General features: G+C 34.1%; 1 protein-coding gene across 1 annotated transcript in view; it reads left to right on the top strand.

Moving 5' to 3' along the window:
- LOC140983631 (uncharacterized) overlaps window positions 1-12021 on the top strand; it is a 56210-nt gene extending 44189 nt beyond the window's left edge. The window contains exon 3 of the mRNA XM_073450754.1: window positions 11839-12021. The gene's annotated coding sequence lies outside the window, so the exon portion shown is untranslated. The remainder of the gene's footprint in view (window positions 1-11838) is intronic.
- Window positions 12022-12798: the final 777 nt, after the last annotated feature.

Raw genomic sequence — 12798 nt, 5'->3', positions numbered from 1 at the left:
GTTGGGAGACTACTTTTTGAGTTATCAAGGCATGGCATGCAAAAAAGTGTTTTTGCTTTTTGCTTTTTGCAAGTCCAAGACAAGTCTCCCTTCCCCCAATTCAAGCACTACCTTAGCCGAAATTTTCATGGTGTTCTCTCCTCCATTTTTCTCTCATTTTTCTTCTTCAAGTGTTGAGGAAAGAAAATAATTCAGATTGAAAAATCCTCTTAGTGTTCTAGTGCAAATTAAGAGGGGATCTACCTAGTTGGTGGAGGGCTTAATAGTTGAGCAAGGAGTGCTCAAAGGAAGCTTGAAGATAGTTTATACCATTGAAGAGCTAAGGTGTTTACACCTTAGTTGGAGCCATACATCAATCTTTGTGATTGATAGGTACATTTCTTAACACACTATGAATGTCATTTTGTGTTTATTGTATTTGCTACACATTATTTACTTGGTGGCCGAAAATTTTATGCTAAAATCGAAATTTTTGTGCTTCCGTTTCGTTTCCGGTCACCGTAACCGATCCCCTTTCAGTAATCATATACGTGTTCATTTTCCTTTTTTGAATTCAGATCATTAGTTGTGACTTTCTTATCAGCTATAGTCGATAGATCCATCAACGTATAACCGCGGTACCCAGAGACGGGGACATCTGCGACGGTTTTACCAATCCACTGAGCACTAGCTTTAACATTTTCGTGTTCGTTTTTGTATTAATGACAACCAACTCACCTCCTTCAAACATGTCATCGTATTTATCATTTATAAAATTAATGCATATACGTATATTTTCTTAAAACCAAGCATGCAACGTATTTTCATAAAACTCATGTTCATAATAAAAATATACATTTTAAACGTGAAAATTTTCGTGATCAATGCGCTGCCAAGACTGCTAACTTGATACTGGTGCAAAATGACCATTTTGCTCCTGGAAACCCTAATTGACCATTTTACCCATGGACCTCAAAATTTCGACCCGAAGCCAACCAAACTTATTAAAACAAATCAAAACATATTTATAACCATTTCCTAGACTTAAAATCAAGCCCATTAAGTAATTTCCATGATTCTTTTTAAGACTTGGACCGAGGTCCCAGTTTTAACCCGAACCAACCCGAAACTTAACAAAAATTTTCCAAATATTAACCATGACTTATTCACACCCTACCAGCCCCTAAAAAAAATCACAGCCATTTAGAACCCCCTAAACTAAGCTGCACCTTGCTGGAAATTTTTGGAACTAAGTTGCTCAAACCCTAGTTGCATCCACCCTTCGAGTTCTCGTCCGTAGGCTAAACCATCTTGGACCAGACCTGAACCAACCCTTCTTAAACCACCACTAGACCCTCTTGGACTGACCTAGACCACATCTACAGCCCCATGAAAGCGATCATGCATGGTTCCATACAATCAAGCCCTAAGCGAGCCCCCTTCGAACAAGCCCTCCCGATATGCTCTCGGTTCATGACCAGCCACGCTTGGGCCTCCCTACACCACATCTTGGACCCACCAAGGTCCGCACCATGGCCTGGTTCAACCCACGCATCCGTTCCCTTTTTCTTTTCCTGACCCGATTGGCCAAACATCACAAAGACCCTAGGATCCGATCGGTTCTCCCATGGCTCGATCCAAATCCAACTCCATCACCTAGACACCCTTGATCAGAACGTGTACAACCCTTACAATCTTGATATAGCACCCCCTTATACACAAGCAATGGAAAACGTGAGTAACATGTCAAAACGTATACATATTTCGTGTCAAAATCGTGTAAATCCAATGGAACATAATAGATCTAAGATTTCTCATGCAAAAACATACAAATAAACATATATTGATGTGAATGATGAGAAAAACGAGGTATAGGACGTGTCTTTGTGTATTTACGCTCGAAAACCTTAATACAATCCAGTAGAACGAGCACCAGAGGGACGATGAGTAGTTCTTATGAAAATTCCTTACAAAATTTTAGTAGGTAGGCTGCTCGATTTTCGAAATGTTGCTGCTAAAGGTGGAGAGGTGGCGGCCGAATGGTGATTAGGTTTGGGAGGGTAGGGTTAATTATAATAATTAGTATAATGGGATCTTAATAAAAAATAATGAGATTAAGTAGGATTTTAGGTCAATTATGTATTAAAAAAATTCTCATTAAGCCCAAAAATACTCCCGTAAAATATTTCGTTTAGATACGTTTTTCGAAAATATTGCCTGAACCATCAAAAAGTCCTCCGACTTGCTAAAATTTACATACCGATTAAAATATGACTCGATGAGTAAAAATACCCTACAAAAGCCCATTTTCGAAAATCTCACAAATATTCATAATATACTAAATAACTAAACAAATTATTTAATAAAAAAATTTCTTTAACTGTCCCCAGTCTCCATTCCTCGTTCGAGCGTAAAATACTGTTAAAAACCTTAGTAAATGAAATCTTAACAAACTATGAAATAAAACACATATCCATGTCATGATCATGCATTCAATGCATTAAAATAATTAAACACATATTTTAGAAAAACCTAATCTTACATACAGGCAGGTTACGTAGTTCGAATTTTCTAGACCTTACACATATAAACCTACCTTATTTTCTTAGTGAGACTTAGTTATAAGTTTCGATATTTTTCCAATTATAAAAATAATTTATATTAGTTACATGTTTCATAGAGTTATGTTCTTCATTTTTTTTTCCTAATTTAGAACAATTGTTCCAAGCTTCACCTCATTAATTTAATTTATTATTCACTTGACGTGGATATTTTCAAATAGTAATACGCATTCATATGATTGTCTATAAACATTACTTCTTTTTTATATATTAAATAAGATAATTTTAATGTATCTACTTGCAATAAAAAAAAGTCAGAAACATATATTTTCTCTTATGTCGTAATTGACATTTAAATGAACTAGATAAAAAATATATTTTTTTTAATGTTTTCAGATAATCATCGTGTATAAACCATTGACCCACACCCAGCTATCAAACAATATATTTAAAAAGTATTGTTACAAACAATAATTGAACTTGTACAAATAAAGACTCCATCTAGAGAGGTTAGACAACAGTTTTAAAATCGATGGTTCCCATTTTTAGATAAACGTGAAAAAAAAAAAAAAAAAAAAAANCCGTTTCGATATAGTTACAATGTCGGTTTCTAATAGTTTCAGTTACTTTTTGAACTAACATTTATTTTTTAAAATTTAAAGAAAAAAATAATATTTGAGACATTGAAATTAATTGTTTAAAAATTATGTAAAATAATTTTAAATATTTATTCTTTATTTAAAAAATTAAAAATAATAGTCTAAATTAAATTTAAAAAAATTAAATATTTTAATAATATAATTTAAGATATCTATATATATACTACAAAATCTTAAAATTTTAAATTAATTTACGACTCTGATTTCGGTTTCATATGATTCAAGTTCCATATTTTTGGGAACTGGAACCTAACCATATGTCCAAGTTTTTTTTTCCCGATTTTAGAACAAACAATAAAATATTTTAGTTTTAATTTTGGTTCCATGTTTTTGAGAACCATGGACGGGTTATCTTTCAATCCTTGCTGCATCTTAAACAATCTTAGTAAATGTTTGTTTAGTGAGTAGCACTTATTTTCTAATCTACTTCACTTGAAATCCTTTCAAATGTGGATGATCCATGGCCGGTCTTAGACTTTGAAGGGTCCGGTGCAAAAAGAAAAAAAAAAAAATCCTTTGTATTTATATAAAAATAATACTAAAATCAATGATATAATGAAAATTTCATTATTTGATTACATAAACTAATATCTATAATAAAAAAACATTACATTATACATTGCTAATAATCACTGTCGTTACATCATATAAAAAAGAAAATATGTTCTATTATGATTAACGGTGAAAAACCGATCTTCTTGCTTTTTTATCAGCAAAGTCATCAATCAATATATCATAATCAAGTTTTTCCAGAAACTCACACTCAATCCAAAGCCTAAATATCCAACCCAATATACCTCTAACCCTATTTTAATTGAGGCCTTATCCAACTGGGGGCCCTGTGCGGTGGCCCATATTGACCAATTTAGGGCCGCCTCTGGGATGATCGTTCTCTCCCGACAACTCATCATCTTTCCTAAAAGAATGAATAAAAAGATAAATATTTTTCACAATATATTGTGGTTCTCTACATCAAAATAATCATGTCCAATATCCTTTTCATATATTATAACATAATATGTTACAAATGGAAAACTCTGATATCCGAGTTTATCCAAAGATTTTTGTTCCATAATCTAGATTTTTAATATTTGAATAACATTTTTATAGACCAAATCATTTAGATAATAATTCACAACATTATTATCAAATTATCATTTATATCTTAAAAATATGATTTTTTTTCTTTTTGATAAACTTTTTGTATATGTAGATTCATTCAAAAAATCTATCATATCTTCAATTAAAATTTCCCAAAATGAAACATTTAAAATCTCTATTCAAATGCTCATTTTAATAGATTTCTTATATCTACTCCAAAGTATGTACGATGTATTTAATTTAAATTTTTAAAATTTTAATATAATTCACAATATAATTAAAATTTAAAATTTTAAAAACAACAAATTTTATGTGTTTAAATTAAATAATATTTTTTAAAATTTTAATTATTGTATTATTTATTTTAGTAAATGTTCACTTAAAGTTGGACTCTTTCAAATTTAAGGAGTATCATGTTTCTTATTTTTTCCTAATCATATTAGTTTATTTTACAAAAATATCAGTGCCAATTTTTTAAGGTTCCTTTGAAATATATACAAAGAGATGACAAATTCACAATGTAATACTTTATCTTTTTTAGTAAATATTGATTAAAGTTGAACTTTTAAATGTAATTATATTATGTTTTCTTATTTTTTCCTAATAATAGTATTTTATTTTACAAAAACATCTCCGCCAATTTTTTAAAACGAAAGATAAAATTGACAATTTGAAATATAAAACTTTTACATGGTCCACACTTTTATTTTGTGTTAGAGTAGATGCCCTGCAAACTAACGGCTGGCTAGGAAATTTATTGACTCAAGTTTAATAAACAATCTTTATTTTAATATAATTTAGCTTTTCATGGATTCAGTTTACTTTATCTGTATACCTATGCAATCAGCATAGATAAAGTCCTTGATCATACTTTAATACAAATGAATCGTAATTCGATGTTGAAACTCATTTGTAAACACTGTATAATCTAAATTCGTTCCTAGTTGATTCAGCCGCCTAAAACATGGATAAAGGTCGCTTGAGCTCGAGACTAGCATATGTGATGTTGTGTACCGCGTTTCTTGGTAAGGTTATAGAGATGTCCAAACATGCAGATGAGTAGTCATATGATGATTATGCCGAACAACCCTCCTCGGACTTTCCAAGTGGTTATAATTCATCGCGAGGATAAGTCCGTGGTTATGATTGTACACCATTAGTCCTTACGACCCGTGACAACACTGAGGCTCTATATGCTAGGGTTGTGCTTTGACTCGTTTACCGGCTCCAGGAGAGTCATCAGGTGGCGAGATTGGGTACAGTTGCGACACATATAGGAGCCAGTGCATTGTAGTCGGGGATTCACCGCTCACCTATGGGTGTGGATATCCTATGTGATCTGATAAAATAATAGTGCGTGGAATCTTTGGCCAGAGTATGAGATGTACGTTGGAGAAAGAGTTCTCCAGTAGTACATGCGATGCCACTATTATATGTGTCACATAGTTATTAAATTGATATGCAATGAACCAATGGTTGCAGGTTCGATCGAGATATATGAGATAAAGGGACCGTACTGTACGCTAATCATAATCGACTGGTTCTTGCAGGCACTATCAGTGATACCTAGGGTATCATGGGACGATGCTACTAGACGCTCTTACCATGATCTGATGGGTGCAATCAGAAATGAATTCTGACATTCTTGATCAAGGTGTTGATGAAAAGAATGGGGCTAACTAGGGTAAGACCGAATAAAAGAAATTGTCCTGAATCACAAAGAGTTGTGAACCCACGGCTAGCTGTATCTCTGAACCATTGAGAGTCACACAAGTACTGGATTATCTTGTTCTCGTTGAGATAATAAATTCAATGAGTTGAATTTATAAGAAATAAGTTTGATATGATCAATCGATAAGCTTATAAATAAAGTTTATAAAAGCTTATAGAAATTTTGAGAGCATGAATGTTAAGACAGTCAAATGAGTACACCTGCCTTATTTAGACATTAGTGATCTCGAAATTAAAGTGAGCATCATTGTAACAATAAGTTGAAATTGTCACATCGATGATGTTGGATCGTCGATCGGGATTATGATGAGATTAATGTAATGGGAGTATGAATCATGGACTTGTAAGAGTATAAGCCCATTATGCAAATCTATTAAAGTTCAAATGGGATTTAATAATTAATTATATTTTAATTGAGTTAAAATATAGCCCATTAAGTTTTTTTTATGAAATATTGTATTGATTTATGTAATATAAAAATATTCATGATACCATAATTTTAAAATCCTTGCACACAAAGAAAATTAATCCATAATATTCTCATAAATATATGCATTAAAACAAATCGAGATTGGCTATAGTTGGCATGCATTTTAGAATCTTTTATTGACTTAATTAATCAATTAATTAAAGAAAAGATTAGAAAATATAATAATGATTTTTATTATTATTATTATAATGCATGATTTGGTGGAAACAAGGAATGAGAATTGAAATCATTAACTTAATTAATATGATTAATTAAGGAAGTAATTATTTGTTAACATAATAAAATATATTACTTTGGTTGGTTAATGATAGGGATGACCGTAGCTTTCATAAGAAGGAGAAAGTCTCCAGCGGCCGTGAATCTCTCGAAATTCTCTGAAAATTCGGCCACTCCAAGTTTGAGGATTGTGCCGGATTTTAGTGTTTTATCTCTACGCAAAATATCTCCTAATTTTCTAGTGCAAGTTAGAAGAGAAACAAATAATCCGGTCATAGACCTAATTAGGAGTTCATGAAGAAAGTTCGTAGGATTTTCAACTAGAGCTACATCCGCTAATACCGGAGTAGTTGGAGCCAAGTGAAAATTGTTCACGAAGGTATAATATTCTAGCTCCCTATGAATGTTTAATCGTAAAACCATACGAGCGTCCAAATCAAATATATTTTAATTATCAAAATAAAATAAAAAGTTTAAAACTTTCGCTGCGTTTGTGCGCGTAAAAAACCGAGATCCAACAGTGGTATCAGAGCCAAGTTTTTTCTAAATCGTATGTTTTGATATTGAATAATTTGTTTATAACCACACAAGAAAATTTTTCAAAAAATTATAGCACCATGAAAAAAAAAATTTAAGAAAAAAAAAATTTAATTTAATCTGCCCGGAACTGTTCCGGGCAGTCCGTGCGCGCGCGGCGTGGGACGCCCTCGCAGAGCGTGCGCGCGCGGCGTCCTGCACGCCAGCGCACAGCGCCGCACGCATAGGGGCTGCCGCCACTGCCCGAAACGTTCGGGCAATGGGCGGCTGCACGAGATTGTCTCGGGAATCGTGTTGAATAATGGGCTTGAATTGTTTGGGCCTAGGGTGCAATTTTTTGATTTTTCAAACTTTTGGGCGAAATTGATAATTTTGAAAAATTGGTTCAATTTTTATTTTGAAAATTAATTTTTGAAAAATTAATAATTTTCTTGTGAAATAAATAATTAGAATATGATTTTAATTATTTATGGTAAAAATGAGTTTTTACAAGAAATCAATTGTTATTGAATTAATTGGATATATGATTTATCAGTTAATTAAATTTGTTTAATTAATTGATGTTAATATTTGATATTAAATGCATGAAGGATGATCGAGAGCCTTGACCAATGTGTTAGGTGTATATTAGGATATTTTATTGATTTATTCGTTTTTTTTAATATTTGATATTATTAAAGTGGGCCTGGTTTATGGCTCGTTTCCACCCCATGAGATTTATCCCTTACGTTCCATGGCTATTTAAATGTAATTATTAGAAATAGTGGGAGATCAAGACTGGAAGATGGTGGGCCTGATGAACAAGATGAAGACATGTAAAATATTGGAAGCTCTTGTAATAGTTGCATTTGCATCCCTTCATTCACCTAGGTTTTGGGCCTGGATCCATGTATGGCTCACATGGATCTAATAGTGTTGACGATCGATCATCCTTATTTATTGTTGAAATGTCATATTATGATATATATGTGATATATAGTAGTATGCATGTATGTATATTATTAAATAATATAGTTGCATGAATCCGGCAAGCCTACAAACATGGCACGCGATATTAAATCAAAATGATGAGACAATTTTAAAATTAAAATCCCTCATTTTGAATATGATTCAAAATTTATATCAAATCGTAAAAGTAAAAATTAAAAGAGCTTAATTTTTCCTTGCCTTCCATCAACCGTAGTTGCATGTTGATCGCTACCCGCGGACAGTGTCTGGCCCATATTATTGGGGAGGCCTGAACGCCGGAAAGCTGTGACTTCCTGGACATATGATGTGAATTGAGTGGAACTCCCATGACTTCGGCTCATATTATTGGGGGAACTCATGGCGACCGTCTACTACAATTCAATATTGATGGGTCGGTTTGACACGCTAAAATAAACGGCGTCATATTATTGGGTCCTTTTTAAACGTGAGGCAAAACACGCGGAGGTTGCATATGGATGCAATTGAACTCTACCTTTTAGAGATTATAATTGGCTGATATTATTCGAGATTATAATTGTAGAACCCGTAATTAGACTGCGTATAAGCCATGCATAATTCTAAATTTTTATTATTATTAAATTGACTTCATTGCATGAGTATTTAAATGCATTCTTTGAACCGAAGTATTTTATTTAGTAGTTTAAATTCTATTCTTTTCAGTTCATTAAGTGAGGCCGGACCGGAGTTGGAGTAAAGAGATAAAATTTAATGCTAAGAAAACATTTCCTAAAATTTATTTAAGATAATTAATAAGTAAATTTATTGTAAAAGAAGGTTTAAGGAATTATTTAAATAAGTGGAGATAAGTAGTAAATAGAGTTCAATAATTAATTCCTTAATTCTTTTAAATATTTAATGAGCAGATAAAACACTAAAGAGTTAAAATACAATATTCAATAAATATTTTCCCTCCTCTTTATTATAATTTTCGGCCCCTATTATTCAATTTAAAAGTTTAGTTGACAACCCATTTAATTAATAGTCTTCCTATCCATTTTTATTGGGAGATAATTATATCACAACAAATCTTCTATGATAATTAATGGAGCAAGATCCCACCCCACCTAGCTAGATAAAAAAATCGGCCATGTTGTTTTTTTTAAAGATTTAATTGTGATTTTTATTTCAACTCATTCTTTATTTATCCCCTTAAATATTCTAGATAGATTTATCCTCCCCAACTTTTAAATCACTACCAAGATTTAATTAAACCAATTCTCCCTTTGCACCTAGACCTTAAAATCGTCCATATGCACCTCTAATATCCCCAAGAAAAATCTTTGATATCATTCTTTGATTTTTGGGAGCACCATTTAATTAATTAACAAGCATTATCCTAACCTAGTCTAGCTAGAGAAATCGGCCACACCCATTAAATTATCCATCCAAAATTTTTGATAGCAAACAACATTTCAAATTTGAAAAGAAAGGTAGACTTGGTATCCCTTTATTAGTGGATCTCCCCCTCACTCCCCTAACCACTTAATCCCCTCCTCCATCACCGAAAACAGCAGCCATTTCAGATTAAAAATCGTGAGAGGCTAGGGTAATATTAAGGAAGAAAAACAAGAAAGAAAACAAGAGAAGAAACTCCGTCTCCTCCGCGCCGTATCGTCTATTCTTTTCGTTTTTCTTTCAAACGAAAAATCCAAGGCATGTATTTATTTCTTTCAAACCTCAATCAAGTCCTATTATCATTTATTTAACATCACATGATCATCATTTATTGCAAAAACCGAAACATAGCAAGAAATTTCAGAAAAAACAACATGCAGATTTTTCGGCCCCTTCATTTCATGCTTCACGGGTTTTCTCTTGTTTTGATGTTTCAGGTGGATGGCTCGACTCCAGGCTCACTAGGCTACATCTAGACACGTACTAGGGTGTGTCAAGACCGTGATGGTCCATTCAAACAAGCCCCTTGCATGACAGAAATCGAAAATGACAGCAGCTTTTCTTCCTTGCCATTTGGGTCTTCGAAAATTCTGTGTGTGCTGTCAAAGGAAAAGGATCTGACCTTGGCTGCCCCAAGGGCCTTTAGCCTTGGTTAGATCACTTCCCTAGCCTGTCTAAGACATGACTAAGTCGCCCTTTTGGTGGCTTGGTCCACGGTGAATCGGTTTTCAATTAAAATGCAAGAACAGCCCTGCACCCCCCTTCGACTCCTTCATTTGACAGCATGTGTTGTTCAGGTTTTGTGGAATGGTATGGATCTTGGTTGGCCTATGGCCCTTAGCCACGGTTCATACCCTAACACTGGATGTCTAGATCGTCCCATTGTCAATCAAATGGCCACTGGAACGAGACGTGACAGCAAGCAAAGCAAAACACCCCTCACGCGCGCAAGGGTGCTATCGGGTGGAACTTTTCTGATGTTGCTGGAATAATTCGAATGGTGGCTGGCCTAGGGCCCTTAGCCATGGTTCAAATCATTCCTTGGGATGTTGTTGAGAGGCTCTGGTCAGTGGTTCAAGCCCCAATGGCCAAAAGTCTCGCAAACGACGCGATGCAAGCGAAGTTGCTGCTGCTGGAATTTGATAGCAACTTGATGTGACGGTTCGGAGGCTCGTTTGAGTTCTTGGTTGGCTTTTAGCCTCTGGCCTTGGACTGGACAGTGCCTCATCAAGTTAGGAAGGCCACGTTTTTTGCCGTTTGTGATTCGGATCATTTTTGAGGTCGTACGAGAATTTACGGTGCGATGTGCCAAATTGACTCTCGAAAGAGCGTTTCATGTTTTGGCCTCCATTCACCTAGATTTCGGCCCTCACCATTTTAGGAGCATAAATTCATAATTTTAAGTGTATTTTAATCATGACTATACGTTGGTTCAGTGTTGGTTCGGGTTGGCTCGGAGTCATGATTAAATACGAAGTCGTCGAGCGACATTGTCTCATTATTTTTAACTTAAATTGCATAGTTGGTCAAGTAGAAGCTATTGCATATTTTTCATGGCATATTTAGGTTGCAGCGAGCCTGAGAACGATCCAATCCAGTTGATAAAAATAATACAGGATATTTCATTATACAATTTAATTATATTACGTGCATGAAAATAGAAAATACTTATTTTTGAGATTTATGCGATATTGCTTGTGGTCAATTCGCTATTTTGGGAGCACTATTTACTCGGTCGCCAGTGACCGATCAGTTCAGTTTGGTACCACCCGGTCGCCAGTGACCGGTCAGTTCAGTTCAGTTTGATACTCCCCCGGTAGCCAGTTACCGATTATAAAATAAAAATCCATATTTTATATCTTAAAACCATAATCTCAATAGAAAATTATTACCAGTTATTTCAGTACAGGGCTCCAAGGAGCAACATTTTTACTACGATTTTAATTCAGTCATGCACGTATTATAATTGCTCAGTACAGGTTATTTTCAGTATGCCCCATGACATGATATTTTATCCCATGCAAAATTTTACTAGTATTTACTCGTTACCTACGATATATGCATGCTGAGTCTTTAGGCTCACTAGACTTGATTGTTGTAGGTACTGATGAGGTCAGGGCCGAGGGCGGGGACCAGTGAGCCAGCTTGGGTCAGCAGTAGTGGCACCCGAGGACCTCAGTTCAGCATTTATTATTTTATTTCTCAAACAATTTTTATCAGTTGTTGAATATTCTTAAAACGTTAAATTTTTGCAAACAAATATTTTCTTCCGCTGCCATTTTGAATATCAAACTTTGTTTATCGGTTTATTTATGAATGAGGTATTTTGATTATTTAAAAAGAAAATTTTTAATTTTTCGCAAATTTTAAAGCAATGATACATAGTCCTTCACAATAATTGGCTAATTGGACTCTCGGCCCACTAAGGAAATACGATTTCCCTATTTCATCAGAAGGTGGTGGAAATGTCAAAATAGTGGGAGGGAAATTTATAAAATAAAAATCCATATTTTATATCTTAAAATTATTTTAAAATAATCAGCAACCATTATTCTGTTTCCATATCAGTATATTTTTGATTTCGTCACATAATCCAATTTTGTTATTAACAAGCTAACCGAATCTAATTTTCAAGACTAGTTGGGAAACTTGTTCTAAATTCGGAGAAAATGACATACACACTAGTGTCAGTCCTGCTAAACTGACAAAGCATGCAAGATGGTTGGACCATAGTATGCAAGCTAAAGTGTCACATGCTCGATTCTATGTCAAATGTACTGTATGGACAGTTTGAGGAAATGTTGAATGCTGCTGACATTCGAATACACATGCAAGAGTTGCATGGTGCATGAAACTCGTACAGTGAAGCACACCACTTTTAAAAGCTCATGACTACACGCATGCAAGATGGGGCTCTAGCCCATGAGCGTGGTGTACATATGACTTGGCTTATTGAGAATGTAGTGGGCCTGAAATATGTGATTCCTAACGAGTTACTTGATGACGTTAATTTGTTGTCTTTCTCTTCCTCATTTGACGGGGTTATGGTGAACTTCAATTTGAATAAGATAGATGATAGCCTTGAAGAGCTAGTCAATACGCTTATAACTTATGAGATCACCATAAAACAGGAAATTGT

The sequence above is a fragment of the Primulina huaijiensis genome, chromosome 8, assembly GCF_012295235.1.
Source record: "Primulina huaijiensis isolate GDHJ02 chromosome 8, ASM1229523v2, whole genome shotgun sequence".
NCBI lineage: Eukaryota > Viridiplantae > Streptophyta > Magnoliopsida > Lamiales > Gesneriaceae > Primulina > Primulina huaijiensis.
This window is presented reverse-complemented; position numbering and strand designations above follow the sequence as displayed.